Below are 23617 nucleotides of genomic sequence, written 5' to 3' on the forward strand. Positions count from 1 at the left end.
ATCTTAATTTTAGGCAATCCTTTATAAACCGGTCTCATGCCAAAGTCAACAATCCTTTTCATCTGCTTACTCTTCATCATACTTGCCCATATAAACCAGGTGCTGCTGGGATTTCCTGCTCTGACCTTTGGAAGATTGATTTTGATGTTACTTTCAAAATACATTAGTTTGTTTTACTATTCATGTAATTGTATTATCTTTGGTGCATTTCTTGCTATTGATGTATGCAGCTGCATTTTTATTGAAAATAACTTTCGCATCACTGTTACTGATAGCCACATTAACATTTCTTCCATTAACCACAACAACAATTTGTATTTATATAATGCCTTTAACATAGTAAAATATCCCAAGGTCCTATACAAGGAGAGGTTTAGGGAGGGAATTCCAAAGCTTACAGCCTAGACTGTTCTAGGTGGAGCACTGAAAATCAGGATGCACAAGAGGACAGAATTGGAGGAGTGCAGAGATCTTGGAGGGTTGTGGGTTGGAGAAGATTATGGAGATATGGAGGGGTGAGGCCATGGACGGATTTGAAAACAGGGTGAGAATGTAGGTCAGCAAGCACAGGGGTAATAGGGGAACGGGACTTGGTGCAAGTTAGGATGTGGGCAGCAGAATTTTGGATGAGTTCAAGTTCACAAAGTATAGTATAGGAATTCCATTGGGATTACAACGGCATTTCTGGATTTAGAGAAGAACGAAGAGTTTGTGCAGAGGTGTAATGGCATTTCGGGTGCCGATTCTTCAAACCTAGTTGCACCACCTTGGAGATGTCTGAAAAGATCTCACTCCAGTGTCTACACTTTGAGGGAGAATGTCAAAGTTATACTGTTTTCTCAAGCTAGACAAGATCTACCACAAGGACAATCCTGCCTGTGGATGTGAAGATTACATTATTATGAGATCAGATCCCCCTAGACTGTTAGTAGTAATTTTTGCTGCATCAGTCTTCAGTCCAACAATGCATTAAAAAAATGATAGGAGCTTTGTTTGCCAGCAAAAACAGTTTCATCATTTTCCCCTGGGAAAGGAGGCAACTGTATGAGAGGGCACAGCGCCTTTAATAGGTGGTAAGCTTTCCAAAAGTGCAGATTCTTGCGAATGGCACACATGGGCTCCTGGAAACTACCCCTCAGCAGATTCCATTAATTGAAAGTCAGGTAATGCAGGAAAATTTATGACACCATAGCAAGAGACACGGTGCCTTTATTTTGCCTCCATACCACCACTATTTGAAAGAGCAGATGGCAGACTGCTGCATGTCTAGCTAATTAAGAAACACCATTAAGAAACTCTCAGTGGAGTCCAGAAACAAAACGATGTTTCCACCTGATTTCTGGTTGAACTTCTTATTGGAATACGGACGTCATGGCTGTATCAAAAAGAGTACAAAAATGAGGTGAGAGGAGACGGGCAGGTTTACATGCTTCTGCACTCCCCAGCCCACAATTTTCTGACTAATGATTTTAATAGGTGAAAAGCTGCAGATGAGGCAGTGCAAAAGCAGAAAAGTCTGGCCAATGGCTCTAAGATAGAGCTAGTTCTGGGACAGGAAGATGGACTGATTAATCGAAGGCTTATTAGGTTTGAATTTCCTCAACCTTGCCCTGGGAAACACCCATTTCTCTTACAGTTTTTCTGTCCCTTTGATGCTGTTATGTTGTCCCAGGAGTTACAGCCCTGGGGCAGAGTGGGGTAAACAGACTGGCCTTACACTTCCAGTGGGCGGGCAGAACCGATCATTAAGATTCAAATGAGGTTCTCATTTTCTTGCTGCAATGGTCTCTGAGCTCTGTCAGAGCAGGGGGCACTCAGTGAAACGTGGTGCTATGACCTGCCCCATGAGGGTTAGCAAGGGTCCCAGGATCAGGCCAAAGACAGGAAGGTATGTTTCCTTTTATCTTTAACCCAATCCCTCTGAATGCTTACAATAGGATCCTTCTGGTTGCTAACCTCCATCAGCAGCCAAAAGGCCCTATCTCAAAGGTGTGACACATAGATGTGGGAGATGCCTGTAGCTGATCTAAATTCCCTGCCTCTTTTTCTGGGCTCAAAATGGTGATCCAGGACAGAAAATAGGAGAGTTTCTAAGCCTGGATGGGAGCTGTGTGATTCAGGTGCAATGCTCCTGTCCAGTGCCAGGGTGGGTAGTGGAGGAAAATCAGCTCCATTGTCATTGCTGTACCATTGAGTGGTCTGCTGTGCTCTTGATAAAAGGCCTATCCCTAACTACCAAGACCAAAAAAATGCAAACAGTATACAGTACAGCAACAAACCAACACACCCCTTGAAACTATATTACTGAACAATGACAAAGCTCAGTGCTTCTAATGGATGTAATTCTGCTTTGACCTGGAGCATACAGTTTGTAGATAATAGGTTGGTTACTTAATTTTTTGCTCCAAAAAAAATGTTAAAATACTTCATACATGCCAACTAGCAAAAGTTGGCCAACAGCTTCAAAAGCCAACACAGACAACAGAAAGCCGGTAACTCAAGAGCTGACCTGATTCTAAGTACTTGCACGGAGTTTGTATCATAAACTGTGGCTAGACCTAACATTCTTCTACTTGTATTGGAGGATGGAAAACCTGGGTAGGTAAAAGCCTAAAGGGGAAATCTAAATAGAGTCATAGAGAGATACAGCACCAAAACAGGCCCTTCGGCCCACCGGGTCCGTGCTGACCATCAGCCACCCATTTATACTAATCCTACATTAATCCCATATTCCCTGCCACATCCCCACCTTCCCTCAATTCTCCTACCACCTACCTACACTAGGGGCAATTTACAATGGCCAATTTACCTATCAAATGTTGAAGATTGGTAATGTATTTCTGGGGCATGCTCCCTTAGAGAACTTTGAATTTAAATGTACGACTTCTGGTTAATTTTAAGTACTTTTGTAGTGCAGTACTGTACTATGGGTATAGTGGTTATGTTACTGGACTAGTAATTCAGAGGCCTGGACTATAGAACTGGAGACATGAGTTCAAAATCCCATCTCAGCAACTAGGAAATTTATATTCAATTAATTAATTAAATCAGGAATTAGAAACAGCTAGTAATAGTAATGCTGACCATGTACCTACTGGATAGCTGTAAAGACCCATCTGGTTCACTAATGTCCTTTAGGGAAGGAAAACTGGCTCACGAGTGTTTCCAGACCTACAACAATGAGATTCACTCATAAATGCCCTCTGAAATGGCCTAACAAGTCTCTCTCAGTTGTATTCAAGAAGGCAACTCACGACCGCCTTCTCAAGGGCAACTAGGGTTGGGCAGTGCCTGCGACACCGACATAATGTGAATGACTAAAAAACCTATCCGTTTTATTAGGTAAAATTGTAAAAGGTTTAGTTTTGCAGGAACTGCAGGTTACATTGTCACAGGTGCTTTAGCCATTTATCCCTCCAGAATGTCTCTTCACTGACAAACAAGGCCCTTGCCATCCACAACTTTATTATGTGCGAATGCATTGACATTCTGTCTTTGATGGAAACTTGGCTCATGGCTGGTGACACCTTGTCCCTTACCTCAGCATCCCTGCCTGGCTGTACTTTCCACCACCTACCCTGTGCAAACTGCCACCATGGCAGTGTGACCTCTATCACCAAATCACTATTTAGTCTCTCTCCTGCTCCTCAGGTACCTACCTTCTCCTTTTGAGCATCTCACACTTTGTTCCATCCCCTTGCCTCTCCTTTAATCTTTTTCTATCCTGCACACCTTAAGCCTCACCCCTGTCTTTCACTGAGACATCCATTGTGCCTCTGCACTGCCCAACGCATCCTTGGTGACTTAACCTCCCTCTCAACTCCCTTATCTTCTTTGATTTTACTGTCCCTAAACCTCCACATAAATTATGTTACCATATTCATAGCCACCCCCTCGACTTTGTCATCTTATATGGCCTCTCTACTCCCTTGGTGCCCATCACAACTATAATGTAGTGCAGTGGTGACTTCACCTTGAGAAATTGTACCTTTAAGAGATCAGGCCACTGATGCAACTGATGACATCATAAGACATATATAAGGAGGCACCATTTTGACAAGGTCACTCAGCATGTGGCTTTGCAGAGGGCAGATATACATCAGCAAGGAAAGACCTGTACCTGAATCAATGCAATGTAAATAAGTAAGACAATAAAAGTGTTTGTGTTAAATCTGAATATAATGCCTGCAGTTGTCATTTAAAGACTTCAGAACACAACACAACAACAGCAAGGCCGTCTCTGATCATTTCCTTGTATCTCTCACTACCCAAAACCCCCTACCTGCTTCCAAACCCTTCCTTCCTCTGTGCCCTCTCTGGAAAAATCTCTCCAAGTCATTTACAGTGCTCTTTCAAGCTGCCAACTACCTAGCATTTGTCTCTCCATTTGCCATGATACTTCTGCATCAGCAAATCTGCTCAACCACTCCACCTTTGACATCTTTGTGTCCGTTTAAACCTTTCCTCATTCCTTTTCCAGTTGTCCACTCTGAAAGGCTCCCATAATTACTCCCTCCATCAGAAGATCTGGTTAGACTACATCAAGTGCTATGAAGCCTCAGTTTCCACTGCCAAAGTTGATCACTGCTCCAGGACCATTTTGGGGAGCAAAAATAACCCTGGCTTCTTTTCTCCACTATCTACCATCTCCTTAAAGCTGTTACCTCCACCTTCATCTCTATCAACATGTGCAAGAAGCTCACAGACTTCTTTGTCACTTATTTAGCTGCCTCTGCTCTTTCCCTTTGCTCACCAAGCAAAGCCTCTCACCGAGCTGCCCCCATTTTAAGGCGTTCTCTAATTAAGCTTTTGTTAACTGGGGAGGTTGTATTTCAGAAATTCTTGGGCCTTTTCTACATCTTTTGTTCATGTTCACAAGTTTAAACCACAGAGAGGTAATGGCATGCAAATGGATGAAAGTCTCATGCAACTGTGCTTGTAAATATGATCCCTACAACTGCTTCTAAACCAAACACTGCAGCTGTCATTAGAGCCTTGCACTAACTATAAACTATCTCTATTAAAATAATCATTAAAAAATCCAGTGATCAATAAGCCATGAATTGAAGACAGTATTAAAAAGTGATGTGTTTAAAGAAGAATGCATGAGTAACTTTAATATATTAGTAGTCCCTTGGTAGCTTGTACATGTGTGGAATATATCTGTTTTTACTGGAGAATGTGTATAAACAGCAGGGTTATGAATTCCAGACAATTTTCAGATGAAGGGAGTGCTTCAGTCGATCTGAGGCTTGGAGAGGAGGATGTGCAATCTTTCTTATGAACCCAACCAAGTTCTCAGTAAATGATAAGACAGCTTTCACGTCATTACTAATATCAGGTGGTACCAAGGTGTTTGTTTAAGAGCCTACTGAATAGTGCATTGGAAGATTTGTTCCATTTTCTGAAGCATGGACCAAGCAGCTGAGCTTTGGTTAGTAATGGTTATTTGTCATTTTATTTTTAGAATACATTGTACAGGACTACACACACAAAGGAAAAGAGATCTCAGATACATCTATTTCTTATATTTCTAGCTTTCATGCTGTTTAATTATACTTTTACAAACATTATAGTTGACCAAGTTCAAATTGCCAATTTTTGTAAATAAGCTTTTGAGGAATTTGCCTTCCATTGCTGGCAAAATGATCGCAAAGCAGTATGAAATCAGAAAGCTAATTCTTGACTGTAATCAAACTCGGCTTTCAGATGCTTTACCTTTAAATGGAGCGTTATTGATTAAAATCGAAGTAAGAATGTTGGGAACTTAATAGAGTCATTCTAATTAATGACGAGTTTGTTTTTAAATGTCTCTGCACACTGGGATTTATTTTGCACTTCATTATTAACTGACTTGAGCAAACCGTCAGCTACCGAGATCAGGCCTAAAACTTGCCATTCCTTTATTATCTTCAGATACACACAGCAATGCCTGTCAGTGAAGCACAAGCGATGAGTGTCGGAGTTTGAGAAAGAGAAAAAGTTAATTTTCTGCAACATTATTATTTACGATACTCTTCATGAGTTACTGATTGCTTCTGACAAAATAGTGATACCAATACAGTATTAAAAAATTTAATATGTTTTGTCATTTAGTGAAACTCTAGCAGGTTGGTAGATCATGTGCTCTGGAGTGGCTGCTTTCTATTTTTGCAATGTGCATTTGGCTCCACTTATGATTTACTCGCTTATAACGATCATGTATCTCAGAGTCATGTTGGAACACCAAGACCAAGGTAAATGGTCTATAAATTGTTTTAAATGGGTCTTAAATCAGTTTAACCGGACAAAATCTATTGTATACTTTCATACATTGAGGGGCACAGAATGGTAATATAGAATTTCTGCATTGTGTTGCATTTGATTTTAAATTTATTACAGGACCTGGGTAGAGCAATGTAAGTTGAATGTAACACAAACTGGTTACTGTGCCATCTGGTGCTACATTAAATGTGTCAGGACAGGAACATTTTAAAACTGGTAGATCCTGGCTGCTTCACTTTACATGGTCAACCTTGTAAGGTCGTTAATCCTCTCGTCGTGCTGTGTAACAGTTCTGGTGCCACTGACTGTCTCATCAATAGCCCGCCATAATATTTGCTTCATCCCCTTAATGTAGCTTCATGTCCTCAGCCCACAAGTGTCTGTCCCCGTATATCAGTGGATGAATCCCAAAACCTGGGAGTGCTTACTGAAGCTGACTCAACACAGCTTCTTCCTCAGCCATTGCTGCTCTTTTCAGCTGCTCCCTGCACAGAAGCATGCGTGCTTTTTAATGAGATGCTGCAAAACTCAATTTCCCTCCATCCCAGTAGTGGTAAAGCAATTACCACCAGTTTGCGATTGCCATCCCACCCCACATACTTAATGAAGCTCCTCTTGGGAAGCTTGAGCAAGTTAGCAACAGTTGCATGTGTGGGAAAACCACCCTAACTATTTAAAACTGCTTTCTGTCTCTTCTCTCCCTGCTATATTCGAATCTTTTTCTCTTTCTACATTTGACTTCCATTGTTACTCTAAACTGCAGTCCCAATGCACCAAACTGCCCAACTACAATCCCACCAACTGACCAAAATACAAAATAAACTCCAGCTTCTGCTAAACAGACACTCTACAGATGATGATGTATTTGTTTTGTATTAGAAAACTGGAAGAAGCTGACAAAAAATCCTAAATAACAGTTGCATGGCCAATAAAGGGACTGAACTACACTCCAGAGACAACTGAACACCTAAATTACATTGAGCAGCAGCAGAGAATTTTACAGATTGTTTCTGCACAATCTGTCTACCATATAAAATCTAGTTATGCAACCTCTGCTCAGTCTAATTTACATTTTCAGATTCCTCCAGAGTCCAGTCTAGTTCCATCACTACCTGCACTATTTTTAATTAAAGATTTTTATTTTCTTCATGCCTACTCCTTTTATAAAATGAAAAATGCCGTGTTCCAATCCTCTGTTTCTCCCTGTCCAATCTTATGTGTTCTGTGCAAAGTTAATTATGTTGTAACTTGTGAGAGGAAACATGAGGAAGAAAGCACAGCAGTGTTGGAATGTAGTCCTATGTTCGCACAGGCGTGAAGGGCCAAATTACCTCTTTTTCTGTGCTGTAAATTTAATGATTCTGTTAGCTTTCTGGCAGGACTATCTGCAAGTATATTTCTGGAATTAGGGCATCAAAAAACATTGGCAAGTCATTGATAACTGAGCAGGAGAGCTCTCTGCTGTGCTATGTGTATATTGTCATACACTAGAAGAGTCTGAATAATATTGCACAGGCTCTCCTGATTGCTCAACAGATTTAATGAGTGGGTCGTTGGAAACACATCACAAGTTCTCACGTTCTTTTCCTCATCTGTGCTAAGTTAAGCAATTGCAGTAGGGTCAGAAGTTGAATTGCTACAATTTGCCTCATGACCCTGTAGGGAAAGCGCTGGGTCATGAGGTGTGTGAGTGTGTGTGAAGGTAAGGACAGAATCAGGCTTGGCTGTCATGTCCCCTACAATTGATTAGTTTGTTCACAATTTTTGACAAGTTTACTGCATCAGCTGCCTGTTATACACTCAGCTTGATATTCGGTTCTATTGAAGTAAATGGAATTGAATATCGAGCGGGAAATATAACGGGTGGCAGATAAGATACTGCTCATTTTACACCACTGCCCAAGACGAATTTCTACTCCATTGTGTGCACATATTGGATATTAATTATCCTCTTTAAAGTTGTTCCTATTTCTTTTATTAGAACCCCACTATACTCCTGGGAACTCTGCTGTGAATCCACCTTGTAGATGTTGGCCAAGAGCTGCCAAGGTTGATTTCTCTTCCCTGTGGGAAAATTTATTTTCTATTTAATGTAGTCCCCCAGTCAGCAGGCTGAGATTGAAATTTCACTATGACAGAGAATTCCCACGCTCTCACCATATATTCGAATGTCAGTGTGCCCTGTCACTGAACCTCTGGCATTCATTATTAAAGGAGTTTCAATAGACATTAACTAGTGGTGTTATTATGGTTGTCTTGTACAAAACCCATTCAGAAATTAGGTAGTTACATAAACCTTGCCAGTTAATATCTTTAAATAACATGTGTGTTCAGCCTCAGCTACATCTGCTAGATTGTAAATAACTTGATGCATCAGCTTAACATGTCATAGTGATGGATGAGGACCAATTCAAAAATAAATTTAGGTTCGCAGTGGAAGGCACATTTCAAAATTTTATCGAGGCCGCTAAAAATATCTAAACATATGCAATCTTGCATGAATACATTTTTTCCCCTTATTGGGTTATAAACAAAGGAATTTGTTTGAGGAGTTAGCTGTGTGCTCCATTTTTCTAATGTATTTTGAGCAACAAACGTTTTATGAAATATTACCTAGCAGATATGACATTAACGTAGCATACCATGATCTCTCAAAAAATAACTCTCAGGATAAGCCGTGCTCTAGGTGCCAGGGAACAATTTTTGCTGTAGAATCATAGAATGATTTAAAAATAAGGGGTCGCCCATTTAAGAGAGAGATGAAGAGAAATTTTTTCTCTGAGGGTCTTGAGTCTTTGGAATTCTCTTCCTCAAAAGGCGGTAGAAGCAGAGTCTTTGAATATGTTTAAGGCAGAGGTAGATAGATTCTTGATGAGCAAGGGGGTGAAAGGTTATCGGGGGTAGGTAATGTGGAGAAATCAGTTCAGCCATGAACTCATTGAATGGCGGAGCAGGCTCGAGGGGCCGAGTGGCCTACTCCTACTCCTAATTCGTCTGTTCATATGATACAGTGCAAAAGGAAACCATTTGGCCTTTTGTGCCTGAAGTAGAGCTATCCAGTTAATCCCACTCCCCTGTTTTTTCCCCATAGCTTTGTAAATTCTTTCAAGTGTTGATCCCATTTCCTTTTGAATCTTACTATTGAATCTGCTTCCATTATCTTTTCAGCCAGTACATTCCAGATCACAACTATCTGTGTAAAAACCAACGTTTCTCATATCATCTCTGGTTCTTTTGCCAATTACCTTAAATGTGCCCTCTGGTTACCAATCCTTATGCCACTGCAAATAGCTTTTTCTATTTACTCTGTCAAAACCATTCATGATTTTGAACATTTCGATCAAATCTTCTCTTAACCTTCTCTACTGTAAGAACAGCAATCCTAGCTTCTCCATTCTCTCCCCGTAACTGAAGTCCCTCATCCCTGGTAGCATTGAAGTAACGGGGATTGGGCAGGAAGGTGGAATTGAGATCATGGATCACCCATGATCTTATTAAATGGCAGAGCAGACTTGAAGGGCTGCCTGGTCTATCCTGTTCCTATTTCTTATGGTCTTAAATCTCTTCTGCATTCTCTTCAAGGCCTTGACAACCTTCTGAAAACGCGATGCCCAGAACTGAACACAATACCAAAGTGGAGGCCTAACCAGATTTAGTATAACGTCCTTGATTTTTGTATTCTATTAATTAAGCCATATGCATTTGAACAGCCACCTCAATTTGTCCTGCCACCTTCAAAGATTTCTGTACATGCACTCCTTTTAAAATTGTACCATTCAGTTAATATTGTCCCTTTTCATTCTTCCCACCAAAATGTATCATTTCACACCTCTCAGCATTAAATTTCACCAGTCTCTCTATGTCCTCCCTGAAGTCTGTTACTACCCTCTTCATTGTTTACTACATTTCCAAGTTTTGTATCATCTGCAAACTTTGAAACTGGGCCCTGTATTCATATGTCCAGGTCATTTTTATATATATATCAAAAAGAGCAGTGGTCCCAATAACGACACCAGGGAACACCACTGTATACTTCCCTCCTGTCTGAAAAACAACTGTTCACCACTACTTTCTGCTTTCAGTCTCTTAGAGAATTCCGTATCCATGCTGCCACTATCGCTTTAATCCAATGGGCTTTAAATTTGCTAACGAGGATATATCGATTTTATTTTAAAAATCCAGCTAGCTGCTTCCAGTTTTCCAATAATAAATCCAGGTAATTTCTGGTGAGAGTGGGGATATCCAGGAATGCATCAGCTCATTAGCATGTTAGCATAAATAGACAACTCCAACTAATCCAAAAAGCCACCACCTTCATCCTATCCTCCAAGTCCTGATCACCTATCACAGCCATCCTCACAGACCTCCATTGGCCCTCTGTTCCCCAATGCAATTAATTCAATATCCTTATTTGTAAACTCCTGCAAAGGCTTACTCCAATCTACCTCTGTGGCCTTCTCCTGCCCTATATACCTGTGCACCCCCCCCCCCCCCCAACCTCTTCTCTTCCAATCTCCTGTGTATCCTTTCTGTGTGCTCCATTTTTGATGGCAGAGCTTTTGACCATCTTGACACTACATTCACAAACTGTCTCCTTCGGGCCTTCCACCTTGCTCTCTACCTATCTGCTCTTTACCCATCTTCTGAAAACCAGTTCTTCAATCATACCTTCAGTGAGACCTCTTAAATCTACTCTTAGGATGGCTAAGCTGTCCATTTGCCTTTATGAAGCAGCTTGGGAAATTTACTATGTTAAAGATAGCTGCAACTTGAATGGAAGTTGGTTGGTTCCAATATGAAAAATTGTGGGATACTGCGAGTTGTAGAGGAACAGAGGGACTTTGGAGTGCACGTCCACAGATCTCTGAAGCAGGACAGGTAGAGCAGATGGTGAAGAAGGCATATGGGACACACCAGAGGGTACAGAGGAAATTTGCAAAGATGTTGCCAGGGCTGGAAAATTTTAGCTGTGAGGAAAGATTAGATAGACTAGGATTGTTTTCTTTGTAACAGAGGAGGCTGTATAAAATTTTGAGTGGCCTCAATAGGAGGGATCTATTTCACTTAGCTGAGAGGTCAATAACCAAGAGCCATCGATTTAAAATATTTGGCAGAGGATTTTTAAAAAAAAATTTATTCTTTCATGGGATGAGGGTGTCGCTGACAAGACCAACATTTGTTGCCCATCCCTAACTACCCTTGAGAATATGGTAGTGAGCTGCCTTCTTAAACCGCTGCAGTCCATCTGGTGAGTTGAGGAGAATTTCTTTCATCCAGAGGGTACTTGGGGTCTGGAACTCACTGCCTAAAAGGGTGTTGGAGGCAGAAACCCTCATTGCATTAAAAAGTACTTGGATATGGACTTGAAATGCTGTAGCCTATGGGGCTATGGACCAAAAGCTAGAAAGTGGGATTAGGCTGGATAGCTCTTTTTTTTGGCCAGCGCGGAAACAATGGGCCAAATGGCCTCCTTCTGTGTGGTAAATTTTTATTGTTTCTATGTTGTATGACTGTTTAGGGAAAGTATAGCCAAGCTTTGGCCTGAAGGGTTCACTTGAGTTGAATTTTATATGCAAAATGGTAATGCTGTGTGTCAGAGACTTGGTGCTAAACATGGAATTGTGTGGATTGGTCAATAAACATAATTCAAAGGCTACTTGAATGAACATTTATCCACTGCTCAATGATTTACAGTTGAAGGGCTTGAGTTAACAAATAGCAAAGAGATACTGTGGAGTTTACTGTAGGTCACAAGTTATGTCGGTTTTTTCCTGTTCATATTCACTTAACTCTTCTATTGTCTTTACCCCGGAATGTATAGTAACAGATAGAAGGTATAGAAGTAGTGGTGAAACAGATTCAGGTGAAAAAAAATCTAACATTTTCAATTTTTGAATTCCAGAGTGTTTTTGCTAAGTATTTAAAATAGTGCATATATTTAAGGCAGTTGAAACGCATAGAATAATATTAACTTAGCCAGATTCTGGTGGGGTGGGAGGTCCAAAAGAGTTGAATATAATGGAGTTTGGACTTCATATCCTATAATATCCCATAACGGCAGATGGTGAAATTTGAATTCAATTAATAAATCTGGAATTAAAAAGTTAGTCTAATGGCGACCATGAAACCATTGTTGATTGTTGTAAAAACCCACCTGGTTCACTAAAGTCCTTTAGGGAAGGAACTCTGTTGTCCTTACCTGGTCTGGCCTACACGTGACTCCAGAGAACAATGTGGTTGACACTTAACTGCCCTCTGAAATGGCCTAGCAAGCCACTCAGTTCAAGGGCAATTAGGAATGGGCAATAAATGCTGGCCTAGCCAGTAATGCCCACATCCCATGAATGAATAAAAAAAATATTGTCTGTATAAAACCTTTTATTTTGCTGTTGCCATTTTTTATTCCTCATTGGCAACCACAAAGGCAACACTCACTGCTGAACTTAATACGTCTTCAAGAATTCTTCCAATCCCCTGAACAAATTTGTCACTGAAAATCAATCATTAAGTACATGATGCAGTTTGTGTATTAATAATCACTGATGCGGGACCCGAGAGAAGTCCTGTGAAAAGGTGCCCCGAACACCCAAAACATCCACGAACGGCCCCCCCCGGCCGCAACTTCAAAGCGCCCGCGGGAGATGGCTCGGAGAGCATCTGCAGCGCACTGTCGGCAATGCTGCATGCCTTTATTTAAACCACTGCAGAAAAAAAAACCCTTAGCAAATGTAATCACCTCTAAGTCTGCCAAATGATGCTTCACCTCCCGAAGGACGTGGATGAGCTTTCCGGACGTCGATGGTGGGCACTGAGGAAATGGCTTATTACCTGCACCAGATTCCACCCCCCCTCCCCCCCCCTTTACCCCCCTCTCACCCCCTCACAACCCCGTCCCAGCCCGCCCCCCCCTCGCACCATCTTCACCCCGCACCCCCTTCCCCTGCACCCCCCCCACCCCCTCCCTCTACCCCTCCCCCTTGCATCCCCTCCTCCCACCGGCACCATCCTACACCTGTGTAGGGGCCCCAACAACCCCACTGCCTTGTGGGCGTCTCGGGAGAGACCAAGGCTAAGGGAGTAAACCCTAACAGAAAATCCGGAGCGGAACCCCGTAGGCGGTCATGTGTCACCTTTGGCATGTTTCCGGCAGTTCCTGCAGCCATACTGGTGCCAAACGTCGTGTCCTGCACTCCTTTGGACCCCACCAGAAAGGCCGAGAGGGGGGTTTTGACGACTGGGCAACTCTCAACCTCCATAAATTTGCCCAGGCATGCGCCATGGAGAGGTCACTCCATAGTTGCCTCACAGCGACTAAAACAACACGGAAGGCAGCAGTTACGGGTTATAAGTCCAGATAAATTGGCGTAGAAACTGGGCACCACGGGTTGCCTTTGTCGGTGGGAGAGGTCATTGCACCTCACTGGACAGCTACCGCCCGCCTCAAACCGGGCAGCCCCCGGTCAATAAGGTTCTGTCCCGCCACAGTCTGCCTGCTTCAATGGGTGCTTGGAGCTCAGGGTCATTGCCCGAAAGGTGGACTGATACACCGCACCAAACAACATGAAAAAAGGAAAGAAGGTACCAGCCCTTCGCTTTGCAAGCTGTAACGTCAGAACTATGTGTCCTGGCCTGTTGGAAGACCTTGCACAAATCAACGATTCTCGGAAGACCGCCATCATTAACAACGAGCTCAGTAGATTCAATGTGGACATTGCAGCACTTCAGGAGACTCGCCTCCCCGCGAGTGGCTCTCTAGCAGAGCAAGACTACACCTTCTTCTGGCAGGGCAGGGATCCTGAAGAACCAAGACAGCATGGAGTGGGCTTCGCCATCAGAAACTCCTTGCTCAGCATGATAGAGCCTCCCTCAAATGGCTCGGAACGCATACTGTCCATCCGACTGCTCACCACCTCTGGTCCAGTACACCTACTCAGCATCTATGCTCCAACACTCTGCTCCGCACCTGAAGCTAAAGACCAGTTCTATGAACAACTCCATAACATCATTAGCAGCATCCCCAACACCGAACACCTATTCCTGCTGGGGGACTTTAATGCCAGGGTTGGGGCCGACCATGACTCATGGCCCTCCTGCCTTGGGCGCTATGGCGTTGGAAGGATGAATGAGAACGGGCAGAGACTGCTTGAGTTGTGTACCTATCATAACCTCTGCATCACCAACTCGTTCTTTCACACTAAACCCTGTCACCAGGTTTCATGGAGGCACCCAAGATCACGTCGTTGGCACCAGCTAGACCTCATTGTCACAAGGCGAGCCGCCTTAAACAGTGTTCAAATCACACGCAGCTTCCACAGTGCGGACTGCGACACCGACCACTCCCTGGTGTGCAGCAAGGTTAGACTCAGACCAAAGAAGTTGCATCATTCCAAGCAGAAGGGCCACCCGCGCATCAACACGAGCAGAATTTCTCACCCACAGCTGTTACAAAAATTTCTAAATTCACTTGTAACAGCCCTTCAAAACACTCCCACAGGGGATGCTGAGACCAAGTGGGCCCACATCAGAGACGCCATCTATGAGTCAGCTTTGACCACCTACGGCAAAAGTGCGAAGAGAAATGCAAACTGGTTTCAATCTCATAATGAAGAGCTGGAACCTGTCATAGCCGCTAAGCGCATTGCACTTTTGAACTACAAGAAAGCCCCCAGCGATTTAACATCCGCAGCACTTAAAGCAGCCAGAAGTACTGCACAAAGAACAGCTAGGCGTTGCGCAAACGACTACTGGCAACACCTATGCAGTCATATTCAGCTGGCCTCAGACACCGGAAACATCAGAGGAATGTATGATGGCATGAAGAGAGCTCTTGGGCCAACCATCAAGAAGATCACCCCCCTCAAATCTAAATCGGGGGACATAATCACTGACCAACGCAAACAGATGGACCGCTGGGTTGAGCACTACCTAGAACTGTACTCCAGGGAGAATGCTGTCACTGAGACTGCCCTCAATGCAGCCGAGCCTCTACCAGTCATGGATGAGCTGGACATACAGCCAACCAAATCGGAACTCAGTGATGCCATTGATTCCCTAGCCAGCGGAAAAGCCCCTGGGAAGGACAGCATTACCCCTGAAATAATCAAGAGTGCCAAGCCTGCTATACTCTCAGCACTACATGAACTGCTATGCCTGTGCTGGGACGAGGGAGCAGTACCCCAGGACATGCGCGATGCCAACATCATCACCCTCTATAAAAACAAAGGTGACCGCGGTGACTGCAACAACTACCGTGGAATCTCCCTGCTCAGCATAGTGGGGAAAGTCTTTGCTCGAGTCGCTCTGAACAGGCTCCAGAAGCTGGCCGAGCGCGTCTACCCTGAGGCACAGTGTGGCTTTCGTGCAGAGAGATCGACTATTGACATGCTGTTCTCCCTTCGTCAGATACAGGAGAAATGCCGTGAACAACAGATGCCCCTCTACATTGCTTTCATTGATCTCACCAAAGCCTTTGACCTCGTCAGCAGACGTGGTCTCTTCAGACTACTAGAAAAGATCGGATGTCCACCAAAGCTACTAAGTATCATCACCTCATTCCATGACAATATGAAAGGCACAATTCAACATGGTGGCTCCTCATCAGAGCCCTTTGCTATCCTGAGTGGTGTGAAACAGGGCTGTGTTCTCGCACCCACACTTTTTGGGATTTTCTTCTCCCTGCTGCTTTCACATGCGTTCAAATCCTCTGATGAAGGAAGTTTCCTCCACACAAGATCAGGGGGCAGGTTGTTCAACCTTGCCCGTCTAAGAGCGAAGTCCAAAGTACGGAAAGTCCTCATCAGAGAACTCCTCTTTGCTGACGATGCTGCTTTAACATCTCACACTGAAGAATGCCTGCAGAGTCTCATCGACAGGTTTGCGTCTGCCTGCAATGAATTTGGCCTAACCATCAGCCTCAAGAAAACGAACATCATGGGGCAGGATGTCAGAAATGCTCCATCCATCAATATTGGCGACCACGCTCTGGAAGTGGTTCAAGAGTTCACCTACCTAGGCTCAACTATCACCAGTAACCTGTCTCTAGATGCAGAAATCAACAAGCGCATGGGTAAGGCTTCCACTGCTATGTCCAGACTGGCCAAGAGAGTGTGGGAAAATGGCGCACTGACACGGAACACAAAAGTCCGAGTGTATCAGGCCTGTGTCCTCAGTACCTTGCTCTACGGCAGCGAGGCCTTGACAACGTATGCCAGCCAAGAGCGACGTCTCAATTCATTCCATCTTCGCTGCCTTCGGAGAATACTTGGCATCAGGTGGCAGGACTATATCTCCAACACAGAAGTCCTTGAAGCGGCCAACACCCCCAGCTTATACACACTACTGAGTCAGCGGCGCTTGAGATGGCTTGGCCATGTGAGCCGCATGGAAGATGGCAGGATCCCCAAAGACACATTGTCCAGCGAGCTCGCCACTGGTATCAGACCCACCGGCCGTCCATGTCTCCGTTATAAAGACGTCTGCAAACGTGACATGAAATCGTGTGACATTGATCACAAGTCGTGGGAGTCAGTTGCCAGCATTCGCCAGAGCTGGCGGGCAGCCATAAAGACAGGGCTAAATTGTGGCGAGTCGAAGAGACTTAGTAGTTGGCAGGAAAAAAGACAGAGGCGCAAGGGGAGAGCCAACTGTGCAACAGCCCCAACAAACAAATTTCTCTGCAGCACCTGTGGAAGAGCCTGTCACTCCAGAATTGGCCTTTATAGCCACTCCAGGCGCTGCTTCACAAACCACTGACCACCTCCAGGCGCGTATCCATTGTCTCTCGAGATAAGGAGGCCCAAAAGAAAGAATCACTGATGTGATGCATGTGCATCTTGGGATCTGATTTCCAATGCAAACAACAGGAAGAAGTCATGAATTTGATTCCCTTCTGATTTTTAATCAACTAGCCCGAGAAAAACTGAATTCATGTCTGAATTGGTAAGTACCAACATTAATGGTGCCTACCAATATCATATCTCTCAGAAATAAAAACAAGAAATGCTGGAAATACTCAGTTCTGAAGAAGGGTCACTGACCTGAAACGTTAACTCTGCTTCTCTCTCCACAGACGCTGCCAGACCTGCTGAGTATTTCCAGCATTTCTTGTTATTATTTCAGGTTTCCAGCATCTGCAGTATTTCGCTTTTAATATCTCTCAGAAACCTCTTAATGCACTTAATATGCCAGCCACCAACATTCCACAAACACCAATGAGATGAATAACCAGATGAGATGAGAAACGTTGGCCAAGGCTTTTAAGAACTCACTGCTTGTCTTCAAATTAAGATGTGGGATCTTTCACATCTAAGCAGTCGGGACTTTGGTTTAACATCTTATCCATTCAACTACACCTCCAACAATACAAGTCCTTGCACAATACTGCACTGATTATTCAGCTTAGATTATGGACTGTTAAGTGGAGCTTGAGCCCACAATCTCACATGCTAACAAATGAGCCAAGCTTCTTTTCTCAATGGACCAGTGAAACAGGTTATAGAAATATTTTCACGAATAATCTTTTCATTCTTCTGCTCTTGTAATTCTCCTGCAATGTATGTGCAATGTTTCCACATTCCTGGCACATAGATTATGGTAAATTAGGGTTATACAGATTGAATGGTTTAGATGTGCTGGAGATTAGATTCAAGTAAGTTAGCAAACTGGGAAATTCCCTGAAACAGCACACAAGAATATGCACCAAATTTCCACTGTAATTATCAATCACTATGACAGTGGCCACAGCAAAAATGTTCAGAGAAGTCAACAATTTGTAGCTAATTAAAACATGTGACATATCAATTCCAAGCAATGCCCCAAAAGCATTTAGTATTTATTCAGTGTTCAGAATTAATGTAACACATTATACACCCAGCTGGTCTTTTTTCATCACTGCTTAATAACCGTGAACTCTGAAGAACAGTGTGATTATGATGTTAGATTTAATGGGTGGTACATATCATTCAGTCTCCAATATGACTTGTCACAGACTGGTAAAGGTGCAGGATTTATGGGAGCTAAATTGCATAGCCCATGAAAATAGGCACGATTAACCCGTTCATTGCAGTGCAGGCAGCATGTCAATTTTATGCTGCCTGCTTGTTTGAATGATCTCCAAGTCCAGTCAGTGTTCGCTGGATGCATCAGGTGGGGACCAATATCATGAGTGGCTGTCACCACTTAAAGCTAGCCTGAAATGCTTAAAGCTAGTCTGCACTTCTTAAAGGGGAGGTGCATTGTGCCTGGAGCAGGTTCTGGGAGTCATGGTTGAAGAGAATCAGACCTGCAAAAGAGTGAGGAATGCCATATCAGGGGAAAGAGCAGGCTCCAAGGTTTTGGAGATCTTGGTGGAGGAGGTGGAAAGGAGGAAAAATATCCTGTATTGGCAGGGGGAAGAAGGCTCTCTAGCTACACAGTCTAAAGACATTGGGAGCAGATAGCTGTGGAGGTCGATGCCAGGAGTCCAGCCCCGAGGATCTGGATGCAGCGTCGCAAGAAATTCAATGCCTGCACATGAGTGGTCATAGTCAGTGAATGCATCTTCAAATATAATATCATACTAACTGCACCAGCAACACTGCTCAAATCATCAGACCCCATCACTCACCTACCAACAATCTCTATCAATCAGACTTAATGCTTAACATTACCCTCACTAACTTACCACTGCTGCAAGCCTTACACCCATATTTCACATACTGCCTGCTATTCAACCATAGTTAGTCATTTACAGCATAGAAGGAAGCCATTCGGCCCATCGAGTACATGCCGGCTCTCCACTGAACAATCCAGTTAATCGCACTGCAAGTTTATTTCCTTCAAGTGCCCATCCAATTTCCTTTTGAAATCACTGATTATCTCCGCTTCCACAACCCTCGCGGGCAGCGAGTTCCAGGTCATTACCATTTGCTGTGTTAAAAAACGTTCTTCCTCACATTTCCCTGCATCTCTCCTTGTACCATCTGTTAATGGGAGCAGTTTTTCCTTGTCTAACTTATCTAAATCTCTCATAATCTTGTACACCTCGAACAAATCTTCCCTCATTCTCCTTTGCTCCAGGGAGAACAACCCCAGCTTTTCCAACCTAACCTTGTAACTAAAATCCCCCATCCCCTGGAATCATTCTGGTAAATCTCCTCTGCACCCTCTCAAGGACCCTCACATCTTTCCTAAAGGGTGGTGACCAGAACTGGACACAATACTCTAGTTGGGGCCTAACCAGAGTTTTATAAATATTCAACATAACTTCCCTGCTTTTGTACTCTGTGCCTCGATTTGTGAAGCCCAAGATCCCATATGCTTTACTATTTACATGCCAGTAGAAGATTTTTGGATTCCCTTTTATGTTGACTGCTAGTCTATTCTCATATTGTCTCTTTGCCAGTCTTATTGTCCTCTTCGCCCCTTCTCTCAACTTATTGTATATGGCCTGGTTCTCACTTGACATTCATCATGCGCTCTTTTTTTTTTTGTTTAATCAAAATCTCTATCTTCTTTGTCATCCAAGGGGCCCTGTTTTTGGTTTCCTTACCTTTTGCCCTAGTTGGAATGTACCTGAAGCATCTCTCCCTTAAAGATAATTCAATGTTCCAATACAGATTTTCCTGTCAGTCTTTGGTTCCATTTTACCCTGGCTAAATCACTTTGCATCGTGTTGAAATTAGCCCTCTTCCAATCTAGCTGTTCTACCTTATTTAATTACTTGCTTTTATACATTACTAGTCTAATCCTTATGATATGATGATCACTCTTACCCAAGTGCTCCCTGACAGACACTTGGTCCACATGGCCCACCTCATTTCCCTGCACCAGATCCAGCAATACCTCCTTTTCTAGTTGGGCTGTGAACATACTGATCAGGGAAGTTCTCAAACACATTTCAGAAATTCCTCCCCCTCCTTACCATTTACTCTAACATCCCAATTGATATTGGGGTAATTGAAGTCCACCAATATCACCACTCTATAGTTCTTGCACATCTCTGTGATTTGCCTGCAGATTTGCTCCAATCGTGCCTCACAAGTGCCAGGCAATGATCATCTCAAACAAGAGAGAATCTAACCATCTTTCCTTGACATTCAATGGCATTACCATCGCTGAATCCCCCACTATCAACATCATGGGGGTTACCATTGACCAGAAACTGAACTGGACCAGCCACATAAATACCGTGGCTATAAGTGCAGGCCAGAGGCTAGGAATTCAGCAGCGTGTAGCTCATCTCCTATCTCCCCAACACCTGTCCGCCATCTACAAGGCACAAGTCAGGAGCGTGATGGAATACTCTCCACTTGCCTGGGTGATTGCAGCTCCAACAACGCTCAAGACGCTCGACACCATCCAGGACAAAGCAGCCTGCTTGACTGGCACCCCATTCACCACTTTCAACATTCACTCCCTTCACAGACACACAATGGCAACAGTATGTACCATCTACAAGATGCACTGTAGCCACTCACTAAGGCTCCTTCGACAGCACCTTCCAAACCCGCGACCTCTACTACCTAGAAGGTCAACGGCAGCAGATGCATGGGAATTAAACCACCTGCAAGTTCCCCTCCAAGTCATGCACCATGCTGACGTGGAACTCTATCGCTGTTTCTTCACTGTCGCTGGGTCAAAATCCTGGAACTCCATTCCTAGCAGCGCTTTGTGTGTACCTACACCACAAGGACTGCAGCGGGTCAAGAAGGCGGCTCATCACCATCTTCTCAAGGGCAATTAGGGATGGGCAATAAATGCTGGCCAAGCCAGTGACACCCACATCCCATGAACGAATAAAAAACAATGCTTCAAGCCACCCACAGATCCTCCCAAGCTTCCTCTATCTACTCTTGCTCACATGTGGCACTGGAAGTTACTCAGAGATTACTACCTTTTGAGGTCCTACTCTTTAACTTCCTCCCTTGCTTCTGAAAATCTGACCATAGGACCTCAGTACCTGCTCTTGCTATGTCATTGGTACCAATGCATACCACAGCATCTGGCTCACTACTTTCCCGCTGCAGAATATCCTGCACCCTTATCCTGTCCCTTATCCTGGCACCAGGGAGGCAACACACCATGCAGGACTCACGATGACAGTTACAGAAATGTCTGTCTGTCCCCCGATTACGGAATCTCCTAAAACAACTTTATTGAAACACTTTGCTGCTCCCTCCTGTACAGTCCCTTGCATGTTGGTGCCATGATCTGGACTGCTCCTTCAGGGTATCATCATTCCCAGTAGTCTCCAGTGCTGAGTACCTGTTTGAGAGTGGCACACATCTCAAAGACTCTTGCACCTCCTGCCTCTTCCAAGTCTTCCGGATGACCACGCATCTACTATCCTGAACTCGTACTGTCTGTGGCATGACCACGTCCTGGAAAATATGATCCAGGAACTCTCCTGCTCCGCAGTAATTCCAGCTGTCCCTCAAGCTCGGAAATCCTGAGCTTGAGCTGAAGCAGCTGGATTCACTTCCTGCACACATGGTCGCCCAAGACACGTGAAGTGACAGACTCATCAGCCAAAGGCCATTGCACGACATTCACTGACACACTTCCCTCTCTCTTGCAGGACAAGGTGGCATACAATCAGAGGCAACAGGAGCTAATGGAGGCGGCAGGTGCACCTGCATGTCCCAACTTCCATGGAGGAGACAATGTTGATGCCGTGGTCAGCAGTGGGGCTGAAACCATCTGTAATATGGCATGATTTCATTTATAATTTGGTTTGGAATGTTTGTTTAGTGTTGGCTTTTATTTTTGTATTGTGGCCAAGCGGATGCTGTGATGGTCAGTAACAGAGGGAAGGTAAAGTGAGGGACTGTTGATGAATGAGGAATAGGGTTGCGATTATTGGTATTGCGCTCAGATGAATTTTTCATGGACGGGCTGGGCAGAAAGTAACTAGGTCAAGGTTGTCTCCTCCCTTTCTTTTCCTCTTCCTCTTCTTTCTCCTCCTGCTGCTCCTGAGCTGCTTGTTGTAGAGCTGGTGGCAAGGACTGTCCCCTCATGATATCAAGGTTGTGCAACAGGCAACAGATCACCAGGAATCTTGACACCGCTCTACCAAGTACTGCAGGGCTCTTCCAGAGTACTCCAGGCAGCAGAAGCATTGTTTCAATGTGCCAATGGCTCTATAGTTACATACTAGTTTGACATTGAGAGTGTCATCCTTTTCGGTTCTGTTATAGGGAAGAGTTCATATGCAACACATACAAAGTGATGCGTGTGGAGTCAATGGCACCCTGCACCATGTGGAAGCCAGTAATCCTAGCAAAACCACTTGTTCACTCCATTTGTTTGGCCGGAATTTTACGTTGGGTGGGAGGTCCTGCTGCGCGGTCAAGAAGTCGGTGGTGAGCCAGTCTCTGCCAGGCCTGGGGAGCCACACTGGGAGTTTTCACTCCCCAGGCCCTAAACTGGTCTTGGGCGGGACTTGCACCTACTTCAGGCAGGAGGTCCCGCCTAATGGAGCTGCCGGCCAATCAGTGGGCTGGCAGCTCCGAGTCCCAGCAGGGCCACTGTGAGCGGTGGCCACTGCTGAGACTACACCCAGCCATCGGAATCCAGAGGAAGGATGGCCCTGGAACTCGGTTAAGTGTCTCTGGCGAGGCTCCAGAAAATCTGGCCGAGCCCTAGCGAGGCAAGGTGGTGGGTGGGGGTTCGGGGGGGTGAGTGTTGTGCTTTGGGGGCGGTTGGAGCTTCAGGGGCAGCCCAATCAGGAGGCCACGCCACCCCCCCACCCTCCAGCCTACTAGAAAGCTGCCACGTTTTACCAGGTGAGGTTCTTGTGCTCTTTGCCTTCTGGCCACCAAGGGTGGTGGGTGGAGGCCCTTAAGTGGTAGTTAATTGGTCACGTAAGAGCCTGGATTGGGCCGGGACAAGCGGGCTGTTTCCCGTCACTGCCACCCCACATAAAGTTGCAGCGGAGGTGGGAAGGTGTGGGGAACGGCACCACCCCCAACTCAATTTTTCGGCCCCTCTGCCACCAGCCTGTTCTTGGGGGCCATAAAATTCCAGCCTCTGTCTCTGCAAGACAGAATGAAATGTAGTTCATTGTCCTTTTGAGTAGAGAGCTTCAGTGACCTTCCCTTATGCAACAGTGGATGGCAAATTGCGAGATGTTACAAATACCTCCAGCTCCAGTCTGGAACGAGTCAGATGCATAAAAGTTCATCATGGTGGTTACCTTCACAGGCACTGTAATTGTCCTGCTCTGAGGTTGCAGTGTTACTACAGCAGGTGGCAGATTTCAGTGAGGTCATCCTTATTGAAGCATTTGACGTCTCACACATTGTCCCACCTGAACCTCAGCAAGGAACAATCAATCCCTGTACCTCCTGGGTGAATACAGCCTCTTGCTGAGCGC

At 44.5% G+C, this 23617-nt stretch overlaps 1 protein-coding gene across 6 annotated transcripts in view; it reads left to right on the plus strand.

Moving 5' to 3' along the window:
* Positions 1 to 23617, plus strand: part of radil (Ras association and DIL domains) — a 146916-nt gene that overhangs the window by 8526 nt on the left and 114773 nt on the right. The gene's annotated exons all lie outside the window — the stretch shown is intronic.

This window comes from Heterodontus francisci, chromosome 24 (genome assembly GCF_036365525.1).
Source record: "Heterodontus francisci isolate sHetFra1 chromosome 24, sHetFra1.hap1, whole genome shotgun sequence".
Lineage (NCBI taxonomy): Eukaryota > Metazoa > Chordata > Chondrichthyes > Heterodontiformes > Heterodontidae > Heterodontus > Heterodontus francisci.